Source organism: Bos javanicus, chromosome 5 (assembly GCF_032452875.1).
Source record: "Bos javanicus breed banteng chromosome 5, ARS-OSU_banteng_1.0, whole genome shotgun sequence".
Taxonomy (NCBI): Eukaryota; Metazoa; Chordata; class Mammalia; order Artiodactyla; family Bovidae; genus Bos; species Bos javanicus.
In genome coordinates, this window is record NC_083872.1 from 48,957,520 (window position 1) to 48,973,446 (window position 15,927).

Below are 15,927 nucleotides of genomic sequence, written 5' to 3' on the forward strand. Positions count from 1 at the left end.
TCCCAGGGACAGAGGAGCCTGGTGGACTGCCGTCTATGGGGTCGCACAGAGTTGGACACGACTGAAGTGACTTAGCAGTAGCAAAAACCATTATACGTATGTGTGTGTGTGTGTATGGATATATTGCTGCCTCATCTTGGTTGCGTTTGCAGTGTCCTTCACTGCAGTGGGCACAGGGACTATCTAGTTGGGCCTTGAAGCTCTGGAGCCAGGCTCAGGAGTTGCGGTGTGTGGGCTTAGCTGCTTTGTAGCATGTGGGGTCTTAGTTCCCCAGAGACTGCACCTATGTTCCCTGCATTGCAAGGCAGATACTTAACCACTGGATCACCAGGGAAGTCCCATAAAAACCATTTTATTCAGTTCCCACTGGTAACAATTATAACTGGGATTACAAGTAAAAATGGCTAGCATTAATGAAAACATATATCACAACCATAGCTCTGAAAACTCAAGATATTTAGTGGAAAGAACTCCTAAAGATACATCTGAGTGTTTAAAGTAAAAGCAAAACATGAACAAAAACATTTTCCAAAGGAATCAAATGAGGCTCAGCTAATTTCATGTCACTTAACATCAATAAGGAAAAATACATTGAAAAATCTATACATTATGTAAGCAATGATGTTATTAGTATAACAAAGATTGAAATAGCTCTTAACTATTTTCAACTTTGCCTCTAAAATTCCTTTCATCTGATGGCAGAACATATTATTTCCTGTTCTTATTATACTCTGTGGGAAGTAGCACACCCATTTTAATGTCACTTTTCCCCTGTATCAACATTTATGGGAGGAATTATTTTTGTGCTCTCAAGGTTGATATCTCAGATCCAGAAGTCATGTGGCAATGGATCTCAAACTTAAATATGAGAATACCTGGAGAACTTGTTACTATCCTGAGAGCTCTCCTACATACAGTGATTCAGGTCTGGTGAGGGATTCAGAAATCTGCATTTCTAACAAGCATCCCAAATGATTCTAAGACAGGTCTTCCATAGATCTTGCCCTGATTTAAGCAACCAGAGTAATTTTCGTGTCTACTTTCCAACTGCAGAGGATAAGTTTTAAACTCTTATTTTCTATATGCCCGTAAGAGGTGGAAAGATTACAGGAAAATACATGAGTATAAATAACACATCTTTCATGACCTTTACAGGGAACTCAAATAACTGTAATTTTTGATTTACAATAAGTTTTGAAATGAGGCACTTCAAGATTCTGAGTTGCTTCATGAGTCATCAGTGATTAATCTTTCCATAGTTTTAACCCTGTGAATTTTTTTTTTTGAAAACTGGTTATTTTTGAATCAGGTTCTAGCTCCTAGGTGAGTGGAATATTAAAATTTTCAAGGCATATCTTTAAAAATTACTCCAGGTAAATAGTAATTTTCTTACCAATTTCTCGAATATTAGAATATGATATACTTTATGATGTACAGTTCACCCGTGAATCACACAGGTTGTGGGTGGTGATCCTCTGTGCAGTCAAAAATACAAGTATAACTTATAATCAACCCTACCTATATTTGATTCCTCAGTATCTGTGGTTTTGCATTGGCCAATTTAACCTGTCATGAATCAGGTAGTACTGTCGTTCTTACTATTGAAAAAAATCTGAGCATAAGTGGACCCATGCAGTTCAAATCCATATGAAAGTTCAACTGAACTTTATTTTTTTCTACATACAATGAAAATAGCATACTTCTACAAACATGTAAATTTCATAGGGTAATATTTATTCCACTTATCTTCATATATAAGGTTCTGTTTTATAACCCAGTAATATATTTTTTTAATTACTTATTTATTTCTGGGTGTGCCGGGTCTTCGTTACTGCTCACAGAACTTCTCTAGTTGCAGTGCACAGGCTCCTCACTGTGGTGGCTTTTCTTGGATCAGGGCACAGGCACTGGGGGCACGAACTTCAGTAACTGCAGCACGTGGTCTCAGTTGTGGCCCAGACTTAGTTGCTCCAGAGCATGTGGAATTCCCCTGGACCAGGGATAAAACCTGTGATCCCTGCATTGGCAGGTAGATTCCTATCCACTGGGCCACCAGGGAAGTCCCTAAATAGTGTTTTAAGTATATTCAGCTGCCTTTGGGGAAAACCAAGGAAAGTGATTTTGATTTTTCCATGTTATTAAAGCATGGTGGGAGGCTTCCCAGGTGGCTCAGTGGTGAAGAATTTGCCTGCCAATGCAGGAGACACAGGTTCGATCCTTGGGTCGGGAAGATCCCTTGAAGGGGGAAATGGTAATCCACTCCTGTATTCTTGCTTGGAGAATCCAATGGACAGAGGAACCTGGCAGGCTACAGTCCATGGGGTCACAAGAGTCAGACATGACTTAGCAACTAAACAACAACCAGTGGTTAGAACTCCATGTATACACTGCTGAAGGGCACAGGTTCAATCCCTGGTTGAGGAAATGAGGTCCCACAAGCTGGACAGTGTAGCCAAAAAAAAAAAAGAGAAAACCACCCTTTCTCAAACATTCTTTACTGCTTCATAGTACCTCCTGTGTTAATGTCTGTGTTTGCCACTGTCTTACAGATTGTCATTCAAAAATACAATGCAAGTGCAATGAAAATTGACTATGAAGAGAACTTGCAAGTCTCACAAAATATGTAGCATTTCATGAAATTGATATAGATGATGGGAAACTGTTTAAGCCATGAGCAGAGCCATAGACTGTGTCAATCAGTCCAACTAGCTATTAAAGTTGACAAGAACAAAAGGTCAAAGATACAAGATTTGACTAGAAGATACTCTTACAAAAATGGATGAAATCTGGGATGTTTTGTAAAATGATTCAATTATGGAACAGCCAACATGAAGTGAAGATTATCATTCCATGTTTCTAATGGTTTTGTCAAAAAACATTTCTAAGAGTTAAAATATTTTATAAGTTAACTATAAGAAAGTAAGGTTTTTTTGTAGTCTTAGCAAAAAATTTCAAGTTAAAAGTTCTAGTGAAACTACTTATGAAAATTTGGTCCCCCTTAAATACATTTACGGAGAAGGCAATGGCACCCCACTCAAGTACTCTTGCCTGGAAAATTCCATGGATGAAGGAGCCTGGTAGGCTGTAGTCCATGGGGTCCCTAAGAGTCAGATACGACTGAGCAACTTCACTTTCACTTTTCACTTTCATGCATTGGAGAAGGAAATGGCAACCTACTCCAGTGTTCTTGCCTGGAGAATCCCAGGGGTGGGAGAGCCTGGTGGGCTGACATCTATGGGGTCACACAGAGTCGGACACGACTGAAGTGACTTAGCAGCAGCAGCAGCAAATAGATTTAAGTGACCTTCTAGTATCAGTTATGCACTGATAAGTACCTGTTTCAAAGCATTAGTTGTCTGACTATATAACTGTGTAACAATGTTAACACATTTAATTTTAACATCTGATGCCAATCTCTCCTTATTAATCATATTTTAATTCAATAATTTAATATCTTTGTTATTCCTTCCAGCTGATTTTCTATAAATTCATTTACAATCCCAAGACATTAATTTACTAGTAAAGTAATTGTGGTTTTGGACCATGAATTTTAAATCATTATAACTAGGCTCAAACACATCTTTATTAATCAAAATGGGAAGCATTACAATCAACACATTTTTGCTAATGAGAAATAAGTTTATTTCTGTGCATAAAAATCTGTGCTTCGGGATTCAACGAACCCTTGGAAAGCATTTTCTGCCTCCTGCTGGTTGTGGATGGAGAAGGCAATGGCACCCCACTCCAGTACTCTTGCCTGGAAAATCCCATGGACAGAGGAGCCTGGTAGGCTGCAGTCCATGGGGTCGCTAAGGGTTGGACACGACTGAGTGACTTCACTTTCACTTTTCACTTTCATGCATTGGAGAAGGAAATGGCAACCCACTCCAGTGTTCTTGCCTGGAGAAACCCAGGGACGGGGAAGCCTGGTGGGCTGCCATCTATGGGGTCGCACAGAGTCAGACACGACTGAAGCAACTTAGCAACAGCAGCAGCAGCAGCTGGTTGTGGAAGCATTTTCCCTCCAAAAAGTTGTTGAGATGCTTGAAGAAGTGGTAGTCAGTTGGTGAGAGGTCAGGTCTACGGTGAATGAGGCAGAACTTTGTAGCCCAATTAGTTCAACTTTTGAAGCACTGGTTGTATGATGTGTGGTAGGGTGCTGTTGCTGTTGTGGAGAAGAATTGGGTCCTTTTTGTTGACCAATGCTGGCTGCAAGTGTTGCAGTTTTGGTGTATCTCACTGATTTGCTGAGCATACTTCTCAGAGGTAATGGTTTCGCCAGGATTCAGAAAGCTGTAGTGGATCAGACAGTCTGCAGACCACCAGTGACCATAACCTTTTTATGGTGCAAGTTTGGCTTTGGGAAGTGCTTTGGAGCTTCTTCTTGGTCCAATCACTGAGTGGTTTGGCATTGGTTGTTGTATAAAATCCACTTTCTGTCCCATGTCACAATCAGATCAAGAAATGGTTCATTGCTGTTGCACAGAATAAGAGTAGGTAACACTTCAAAACAACAATTTTTTTGATTTTCGGTCAGCTCACACAGCACCCACTTACTGAGCTTTTTCAACTTTCCAATTTGCATCAAATGCTGAATGACTGTAGAATACTCGATGTTGAGTTCTTTGTTAACTTCTCTCTCTCAATTGGTCATTGTCAACTTCCAATGGACAGCCACTGTACTCCTTGTCTTCAAGGCTCTTGTCTCCTTTGCTAAACTTGAACCACACTGCATTGTATGTTCGTTAGCAGTTCCTGGGCCAAATGTATTGTTTATGTTGTGAGTTATCTCCGGTGCTTTATGACACATTTTGAACTCAAATAAGAAAATCGCTCAAATTTGCTTTTTGTCTTTTGCTTTTAGACATCATTTCCCTAGTCTAAAACAAATATAAAATAAACAGCAATAAGTCATTAGCAAAAAAACATGAAGCAAGAAATGTGCAATAAAATGATGTATAAAATAACCACATTTAAGAATGTATCCGAATACATTCTTAAATGGCACTGTTGAACAGCAAAGTTCAACAATGCAAAACCACAATTACTTTTGCACCAACCCAATAAATCTGTGGAAACCTTTACTGGAATTGCATTAAACTTTTTCACTACTTTAGGAAGAATTAGGGAGCCTATTTGCTATATTCAGTCTTTTTTATCAAGGAAAGATGATTATCTCCATTTATTTTCTTTGATCTGTTTTAGAAAAGTTTTCCTCACATGTCTCATACATTATTTGTTGAATTAAACTGTGGAAAAGTCTTAGAGATGGGAATACCAGACCACCTGACCTGCCTCCTGAGAAATCTGTATGCAGGTCAAGAAGCAACAGTTAGAACTGGACATGGAACAACAGAATGGTTCCAAGTATGTCAAGGCTGTATATTGTCACCCTGATTATTTAACTTATATGCAGAGTACATCATGAGAAATGCTGAACTGGATGAAGCACAAACTGGAATCAAGATTGCCAGTAGAAATAACAATAACCTCAGATATGCAGATGACACCACACTTATACCAGAAAGTGAAGAAGAACTAAAGAGCCTCTTGATGAAAGTGAAAGAGGAGAGTGAAAAAGTTGGCTTAAAACTCCACATTCAGAAAACTAAGATCACGGCATTGGTCCCATCACTTCATGGTAAATAGATGGGGAAACAATGCAAACAGTGACAGACTTTACTTCTTTGGGCTCCAAAATCACTGCAGATGGTGACCACAGCCATGAAATTAAAAGACGCTTGCTCCTTGAAAGAAAAGTTATGATAAACCTAGACAGCATATTAAAAAGTAGACATTACTTTGAGAACAAAGGTCTGTTTAGTCAAAGCTATGGTTTTTCCAGTAGTCATGTACTGATGTGAGAGTTGGACTATAAAGAAAGCTGAGTGCCAAAGAATTAATGCTTCTGAACTGTGATGTTGAAGACTCCTGAAATTCCCTTCGACAGCAAGGAGATCCAACCAGTCCATCGTAAAGGAAATCAGTCCTGAATATTCATTGGAAGGACTGATGCTGAAGCTGAAACTCTAATACTTTTGACACCTGATGCAAAGAACTGACTCATTGGAAAAGACCCTGATACTGGGGAAGACTGAAGGCAGAAGAGGATGAAAGAGGATGAGATGGTTGGATGGCATCACCGACTCAATGGACACGAGTTTGAGTAAACTCCAGGAGTTGGTGATGGACAGGGAGGCCTGGCGTGCTGCAGTCCACGGGGTTGAAAGAGTTGGATATTACTGAGAGACTGAACTGAACTAAGTCACCTGAAGTGGTATCTGTTGCACTTACATACTCATTAACATAAATGGCTGAACAAATTCATTTTAATGGATATTCAATCCACTAAAAAAACTCAATATCCCACATAGGTAGTCACTTTAACATAGCCTCATGTCAACTCCCACACCAAAAGAGTACTTTATTTTGTAAATTTTGACCCATTGTCACTTCCATGTTATGGTCTTTTCAGCTGTCAAGTGTGCAAGGTGAAGAAAAAATTTAGTTATACAGGGATTGCACCTGGAAAATAAATTTCTTAAACTCCATATGTACTTTGTAAAACTGCTGGGTTCCAAGCCCATCTATGAACTCCCTGGCTACCAGTATCATGTGCAGCATACTAAAGCTACACTATCTCAATAGCTTATTGATTCTGTATAGATCCAGCAATCAATATGTCAACTTGTAACAGACTGCATACTTTTAACTGAACATGGCAAAATATTTACTGTCTTGAACTTTACATCATTTGATGTCAAACAATGAGGCAAATCCCAAAAGTACATACAAAAAACAGCCTTGTACTTACAAAAGATTGTTTCCCATACTGATTAATCCAGGCAGCTAACTCATTCGTTTACATAATTTTATTGAAGAAAAATAAATCAGTTTCTAGCAGAGCTAATAGCTGGTCACTCCTCCATTGACAACTTGCATCATTTATTCTCTGCTATATTAAACAGTATACTGGAAGATAGATTAACTAGTAACTCCAAGCCTCCTAACAATTTAAATGAAAATAACAAAATGTTTTGAGACCTTATTTTGGAATACAAAGGGTGTTTGACTTCTAATTTCCATTCTCTGTAGAACCAGAACTGGTCATTCCTTTATTGACATACATAAAATACATCACATTTTGTTCTGCTGATACTATAAATTCAATACCAATTCTGTAGCCACATCAGTTATGAGCATAAAGTATACCATGTAACCTCAAATCTCTAACAGTGGAAGGCTTAAACAAGAATGGATGCTGCTAAATAATGCTGCTTCCTTTGATGTGACAACTCAGCATCCATCTTCCTCCCTCTTAGATGATTCTTCAGCAGGTAAGAGCAGTGAGGAATGGTTTTAGTCTCATAACCAAGTTAGAGTGAAGACATTGGCCACATAATACACATGCTCCATTTTTTAAAAAATTCTGAATCTTGGGCAACTGTTTTCTTGTAACTACTTTACAGTTTCTAAAAGCAGTTATTGTTCAAAGCTGGAAGAACTTAAGTCTTCTCAGATGACCATGTGAATGAATGAAGGGAGGTAAATAAAAAATAAAATTAAAAAAGATGAGGTCTGATAGGGGAGCAGCCAAATAAGAAAATCAAAAAAGGAATAGTAATTTAAAGTTTACTCCAGTTATAATGCAGGTTATTCTGACTTTAAGGTAGCATCACACAGCATACTTCTGAGTCCATTCCTGAGATATTCTGTTGTACTTATCTCTGTCTGTTTTATAGATCCATGCAATCTCTGGCACTAGGGAGTCATATGGGTTTGGATCCCATAGCAGTGAACAAATGGATAAAAGAACTTTAGAAATAGTTAAAGCAGGAGACCACTGTGATCTTAGAATATCAAGACAAATGCTGTCATTACTATTAATATTTGGATGATAAATTCTTATTGTAAATGCAACCTTAGGTGGTTTGAAGGGGTAGTCTGAAGGAAAATGAATACACCACCTTGACATGGGCTGTCATTAGGTCCCATAATTATGGCTTGCCTATGAACATATCATCCCCAACTGGACCTGCAGAACATTGTGCTGGAGGGTCACGGGCCAAATTACTAAGTTTCTTATTAATCTGTTTCAGCACCATAGTCTGTGCTTTTTGTCTGGCTCCTATCTCGGTGTGTGCTTGAAGGTCCCGCCAAACTCTTGATTATCCCGGTGGCTGGGAAGGATTGTCTCTTCATCTCACACCGGCTCTGCCAGACATAGGCGCAGAGGGGCCAGGGACTCCCTCACACTGTGGACTCGGCCTCCGCCCCGTGGGGCAGCTGGTGCCTCCCTGGCTCTATGGGGGTCTAAACACTCACTTTTACTGTCAGCTAATTTTCAGCACGAGTGACAAGATAATTCAAGAGGAGCAAAGAACAGTCTTTTCAACAAATGTTGCCAGGACATCCAAAACAGATATTCACATATATAACAATGAAGCTGGACCCCTACCCTCTCATTGTATGTAAAATGTAGCTCAAAATGGATCAGTGACCTAAACATGACAGGAAAAATAAAAAAACTCTTAGAAGAAAACAAATTATCATGATCTAGGATTATACAAAGGCTTAGGCAACAAAACACAAGCAACAACAATGACAAAATAGTAAATTGGACTTCATCAAACGTAAAGATCTAGGCCCGGGAACAGAATTCCAGACAAAACAAGTATGAAGGCCCGAAGGTAAGCTGTGTATCAGAGGGGGAGAAAGTAAACCAGAATGAGTGGAGAAAGCTGAGGCATGATAGGAGAAATAGTTGAAAAGATGGGCATAGTCCAGTATATAGAGGGCCTTGAAGGCCATGATAAAATAAATGGATTTTATTTGAAATGCAGTGGGAATCATTGCAAGATTTTGTTTTAGGGAATGTCGTGTTCTGATACATGTTTCTGAAGACAACTTTGATTCCTGCATGTCACATTAACTGTTGCTGGGCAGGGAACAAGGAAACCAGCTTAGGAAGCTTTTATAGCCATCCAGGCAAGACATAAATGATGGCATCAAGAGAATGGATAGACAGGAGATTAGATAGATATGGAAGAGCTGAAAAGACTAACTGAATGTGGTAATTGAGGAAGAAAAGAGGAAATAAAGGATAACTCTTAGGTTTTCAGTTTAAGATGTATGTAATTTATGGAGAAAGGAAAGACTAGAATAATAAGTTTGGAGGCAGTTAGGCATGGAAATCAGTGTTTTGTTTTGGTATGTAAAAGGTGAAAAACCTTTAGTCATTCAAATGGAGATATCAAGTACTGAGCTGAAAAAACAAGTCTAGACCTAGGGGAGGAGTCAAGGCTGCAGATAAAAATTTGTGTCATTTATTAGGCCCATGTAGGACTATCTTGGAGAAGGAAATGGCAACCCACTCCAATATTCTTGCCAGGAGAATCCCATGGACAGAGGAGCCTGGTAGGCTACAGTCCATGGGGTTGTAAGAGTCAGACACGTATTAGCAACTAAACCATAAAACAGGACTATTTAGAGCAAGTATCTAGATAGAGAATAGCAGAGGAGCTTACACTATGGCCCAGGGCACTGTAATATTAAAAGACTGAGTAAAGGGGATGGAGCTGGCAGAGGAGACTGAAAAAGAGTAACCAGTTAAGTAGGAGAAAAAAAACAGTAACAGAATTGTGGTGTGTGAAAGGATACTCAGAAATATTTAATTAGTTACTTATATGCAGATTTAGTCACATGAGGTAGATAATCAAAAACTTATCAAAGCATAAAAAAAGACAAAAAAATGTGCAAAATGTGGGGAAAGGGAGGGAACAAATTGCAGACAGTTTAGAAACAGTTAAGTCTGGTTTATACAGTTTTTTAATAAACTGATTAATTGGCAGCTAGACTGTCTTTGAGCAGGCTATCATAAAAGAAAACTGTTTCAGTTTATGGCTTTGCCAGAGCCTTGAGAGCGTCACTGTAGAACACACTGATGGGCTTTGTGATTTTTCAGTCTAGTCCCTTAGTTGTAAATCATTTCCTCATCAGTTGTAAATCATTTCCTCATCAGGAGTACTCAAGTGTCATGGGAAAAAAATATTAAAAAGTATTTCAAAAAGAATATGGAAGCCAAAAATCATAATCAGAAGGTACAAATTAATCTCACAAAGGGTACCTTTAGATCAATGGTTCTCAAACTTCAGTATGCCACCAGCATCATCTGGAGGATTTATTAAAACAGAGTGAGTAAAAGTCACTCAGTCGTGTTCAACTCTTTGTGACCCAAATTCTCCAGGCCAGAATACTGAAGTGGGTAGCCTTTCCCTTCTCCAGGGGATCTTCTTAAACCAGGGATCAAATCCAGGTCTCCTTCATTGCAGGCAGATTCTTTAACACCTGAGCCACAAGGGAAGCCCTTAAAACGGAGTACCAGGCCCCAACTCAAAATTTCTGATTCAGTGTCTAGAGTGGGGCCCCAAATCTGCTTGGACTAACACAAGTAATGTTTATACTGCTAATTGAAGAACCATATTTCTTGAGTTTCAATGACCTAGGAGACTTGAATGCATGCAGCTGGAAACATGTCCAAGAAGAAATGTTCATAACTACCTTGATTATAATAATAAAAAAACTAAAAATAATCTAAATGTCCATAGTTGAATGGATAAATCATGGTATGCATTTTGTAATAGAATGCTATATAGCCATGACGATGAGTGATAGCTACATGCATCTATACAGATGAATCTCAAAAACGAAGTTGAGCAAAAACAGTCACTAAAGTATACATATAATTTGATTCTATTCACAGAAAAGCCAAAAGCAGGAAATACTGTACTTATAGAGACACATAAACGTGGTAAAATTATAATGAAAAATAAAAGATTTATTGATACAAAATTCAGACAGTTGTCATCCGGAAGTTAGGAAAGATAGAGAAGTATTAAAGACATTGCTGCTGCTCCTGCTGCTGCTAAGTCGCTCAGTCGTGTCCAGCTCTTCACGACCCCATGGACTGCAGCCTACCAGGCTCCTCCATCTATGGGATTTTCCAGGCAAGAGTACTGGAGTGGGTTGCCATTGCCTTCTCCTAGACACTGAGGCACTTCAAAGTTAATGTTCTACTTTTTAAATGATGTTGTACTTCAAAATGTAAGGAAAATATACACTTCCTAAGTGAAAGTCAAAGTGTTAAGTCGCTTGGTCATGTCTGACTCTTTGCGACCCCATGGACTGTAGCTTGCCAGCTGTCCATGAGGATTCTCCAGGCAAGAATACAAGAGTGGGTAGCTATTTCCTTCTCCAGGGGACCTTCCCAACCCAGGGATCGAATCCACATCTCCTGCATTGCAGAGCCACCAGGGAAGCCTTCATATATATTCTAGTGTGTGTGAATTGCTTCGTAATAAAAATTTTTAAGTAAAATCGGAGGTAATGATCAGCTGTATTAGTTAGTGCTGAGTTCAAGAAAGGTGAGGACATAGAAATGACTCTAGAATTTGGTAAAAGGAAGTTTGTGGTGATCCCTAAAGAGTGATTTCAGAGGGGTAATAAGGACAGAATCCAAACTACAACAGATTAATGAATATTAGAACACAAGACAGAAACTGCCAAAACCACAAGACAAGTGAAATCAAATACTTCAGGAATGCAAAGGATAGAAATTAGTTCCAACCCAAGGGCAAACAATAACACTTCCTGGAAGAGGAGCAACATTTGAGTATATAGAAGGAAATGAAGCATGTTTCAGGCAAAAAGAATAGCACCAATGCCAGTAAAGTCAGCATCAAGCAAAAGTTAAGTACGAAGGGGAAGGGCAAGCAGTGCAGTTTAGCTGTAGCACAGTGGCTGGCTGAGTACTAGGATTTAGCTAGGAACGTACAGGTTGTTTAAACTGGCACTGTCTACATGGTAATCACTGGCTACATGTAGCTACTGAGCACTTAGGATGTGGCTGGGACAACTGAAGAACTGAAGTTTTTAATTTGAATTAATGTAAATTTAACAACTGATACCTGATTTAGTTATAGGAACATTTTTAAGTCTCTTTGGAAGAAACTGGGTATATGAATAAACTTTTCAAACTGCAGATTTTATGAAACCTAAATATAGATCAAACGTTTTCAGTGAAAATGTAGCATCTGAAAGATGGGCTATAAATAAGGTGACCATCTGTACAAGTTTTAGTACTGTAAGTTATACAACACAGGGTCACCCTAGCTGTAGACATAATCTATATTCTAGATGTCAAAGCATGTAAAAAATAATTAATAAAAACTTTTATTACATATTGAGATCATAATATCCTGGATATATAAGGTTAAATAAAATGTATTAAGATTAATCTCACCTGTTTTTTTACTTTCTACAATGTGGCCATCAGAAATTTTAAAATTATACATGGTTGACATTATATTAAGTATCATACAGCACTGGTCTAGAGAAAGACAGGCCAACTTGATTGAGCTTTAGCTATTACTCAGTAGTAAATAAAGTCAATGAAATCTCAAAATATCCACATTAATTTTTTTTTTAAGTAAAAGGAAGTATTGTAGCACTTGGAACTATTAAACTAAAACTGCCCTTTAAAGTTATGTTTTTTAATTAGCTCAATAAATCAAAGGAGAAATGAAGTCACCAAGGGAAAAAAAATGGTTTTCAGGTCTATAAAACCTGACTAGCTTACAAAGGCTTTATAAGGGTATAATATACAGCAACAAACGAGTTCCTGGTCATGAGTGCGTGGCAAACTATTTACAAACAATCCTATTTAAAAACCAACTTTTGTATTTATTCCTCCTTTCAATAGTCATAGGTTTACAGATATACTCAACATCTCATTTTCTACAATCAGGAAAATGTTCAATCACTCTTAGACAATCATAGACAATGCTAGAACCTTGTGGAAGTTAACAATTCTGTTTTTTGGAGAGAGTCTCAAGGGTGATAGATTGTCCCTGTCACCTTTCCTCCAACAGCGTCCTACACTAGAAAAAGAAGTCAGAAGGACTATTTAGCCTAACTCTTACAATTCTGGAAAGTCTTATCTAGTATCCTGACTAGCATCTGGCTCCCCTCCCCCCATCCCCATCCATAATTAGGGAATGTCAACACCATCTAACCGGTTGCCCAAGCTAGAAATGTGTTATACCAAATTTCTCTTTCAACATCACTCCATTCAAAGACCTTTTCAAATTCTACCCTCTTAATTTGTTTCAGAATTTTAATATCTCACCCCAACCCAAACTGCCACAGAAGGGTCAAATAGCTATATATGGCAGAATTAGGATTAAACGAAATTTCTGTCTCTATATGGACTCCCTCTCTCTCTCGGTCATCTAATTCACCTCTGTGGTTTTAACTTGCAAATTGTATCTATCTCCAGCTCAGATTTTTCTCAGAATACCTCAGAATTGAAAATCTAATCACCTACTAGGGATGTCCACCTGGATATTCCATAGCCATCCCAATCTCAACATATCAAAAAATTCAATTAATCATCTTTCCCATCCAATTTCTCACTTATCACCTATTCTCCAAATATTGGATTAGAATTCCTATATTAGAAAACTGGACACCAATTTCTCTCTCAATATCCAATTAAGTCCTTCCCATTTTATCTCTTGGATATTTTTCAAATCCTTTCTCCATTTTTCAGCCCAACAAATCCTCAGCCGATCTCCCTTTAACGACCTTCATCCAAATTCATAATATAACCTGCGTGTTCCATGAACTGACCATCACCTACCTTTCATGTCTCTATATAGTCTTGTACTCAGTAATTCCACCATGAGAAACTGTGTGAGGTTTATACACGCACTAGGTTGTTTCTCTTCAATCTGTCTTTTTCATGTGTTCTCTTGACTTGTTCAGTCGCTCAGTTGTGTCCGACTCTGTGAGCCCATGGAATGCAGCACGCCAGGCTTCCCTGTCCTTCACCACCTCCCAGAGTTTGCTCAAATTCATGTCCATTGAGTCAGTGTTGCCATCCAACCATTTTATCCTCTGTCGCCCCATTCTCCTCCTGCCTTCGATCTTTCCCAGCATAAGGGTCTTTTCCAATGAGTTGACTCTTTGCATCAGGTGGCCAAAGTATTGGAGCTTCAGCTTCAGCATCAGTCCTTCCAATGAATATTCAGGAATTATTTCCTTTAGGATTGACTGGTTTGTATAACTGAATCATTTTGCTGTACACCTGAAACACAATGACGTAAATCAAGTATAATTTTAAAAATGAACAATTTTTGCCTTTTTCAGTTGCTGTTTTCTTATCTCTGGGCTAGCTATCTTTTTAGTAAAATTCCTAAGCCAAATAGATTTTGAATTTGTCTGTTGTATAATGATGTATAATAAAGCTGCTGCATTGTTATTGAATATTCAGGGCTAATTTCCTTTAGGATTGACTGGTTTGATCTTCTTGCAGTCCAAGGGGCTCTTAAGAGTCTTCTCCAACACCACAGTTCAAAAGCATCAATTCTTCTGTGCTCAGCCTTCTTTATGGCCCAACTCTCACATCAATACATGACTACTGGAAAAACCATAGCTTTCACTATATGGATCTTTCTATACCTAGATGGCCTTCTTTCCAACTTTAAGGAGCATGTGCAGGTCTCCAATGTCCACCCATGCAAGAAACAGTAAATCTAAAGTACTCAGGTTCTACTGGTTTTAAAGTCTAAGAATCAACAAAATGAGTCTCTCCTGCTGCCCTAAGCAGAGATTCTTAGGTATAGAAATCTACCATCAGGATGTATTTCTAGTCACAAAGTTTCTCCAGTGAGACTTAAAGGGAGTAGCTAGTCATGCTCACTAGGCCAGTAGAATGAGCGTTATGGACAGTTTCTTTAGACCACATCTAATGGTTTCTAATTTTCAATTAAATACCTGTTCTTGAACACCCTTTTCAAGAGTGGCTGCCAAAACTCTGCTTGATTTACATTCTTTGTTGAGTCATCTGAAGAAGTGACTTGATGAGATAAGTCTAGGGAAAAAGGCTGAAGCCGCCATGTAGGTGACCTATAGTAATGTAATGTCACCAGGAGCAAGGAATGAAAATTGTAAGGTCAATATGATTAAAGGAAATTTTCTGGGCATATGATACTTCAAGACATTGTTCACTTGGAAATTACAACTTGTCATCCAAATAGTGAATAGCACACAAAATATAACAAAGTTCAATAAGAGGCTTCAATATTCACAAGGATATTCAAGAATCTGCACACCACTGAGAATGAAAATGGATTTTGTAGTAACTCAGGTTCCACACATTAATTTTTATGAGCTCATCACAAGAATAGAAGCTTCCCTGAGAGCTGAGGTGAAAAGAGACGTATCACTGTATCTACACTAATTCAAAAGTGTCTAATGTTATTAATACTTTATCTGTCCTGGTATCTTTTCCAACTATTAAGATACATAAGGTACCTCTCTATACTCCCAGAATTTATTCTGCTTTCTTCACTCACTGTATTTTCAACAGTACCTTTTAAGTAAGCTGTCTATGTTCTTCCTCTAGATTATGACCATCTTGAAGATTGTGTCATGTCTTTTTCATCTTTGTACTCCTAACAAATAACAGTGCCTGACATTTGTTAGCAATCAATAAAATTCTACCAACTAAATCTTCTTTTTACTTGATTAAACCATCTAAAAATCTAAAGCAACGCTACTCAAAGTAGCAAGACCACAGACTATTTATGATAAAGTGTTTGAGCCAGAATGTATGAAAGAATGGCTTCCTTTTTTGAGCAAGTCTTGCTATGAAAAAATGTTTAGCTAAACCAAGCAGTGCTATCTGATCTATATTCTTGCCCCACTTTGAGCCAAACACTTGAAAGTTAGACAAAGATATTTTCATAAAGAAAATTAACTTTATGGATGAAAGTTAAAATTAACTTTCATCCACTTTTATAGCATATGTATATTTACAAATACCCAAAAAGATTAAAAATAAAGGGATCTACTTTCACTGGTTAA

At 38.1% G+C, this 15,927-nt stretch overlaps 1 pseudogene; it reads right to left on the reverse strand.

Moving 5' to 3' along the window:
* Positions 1 to 336: 336 nt before the first annotated feature.
* On the reverse strand, positions 337 to 15,903 carry LOC133247594 (ubiquitin-conjugating enzyme E2 D3-like; annotated as a pseudogene).
* Positions 15,904 to 15,927: the final 24 nt, after the last annotated feature.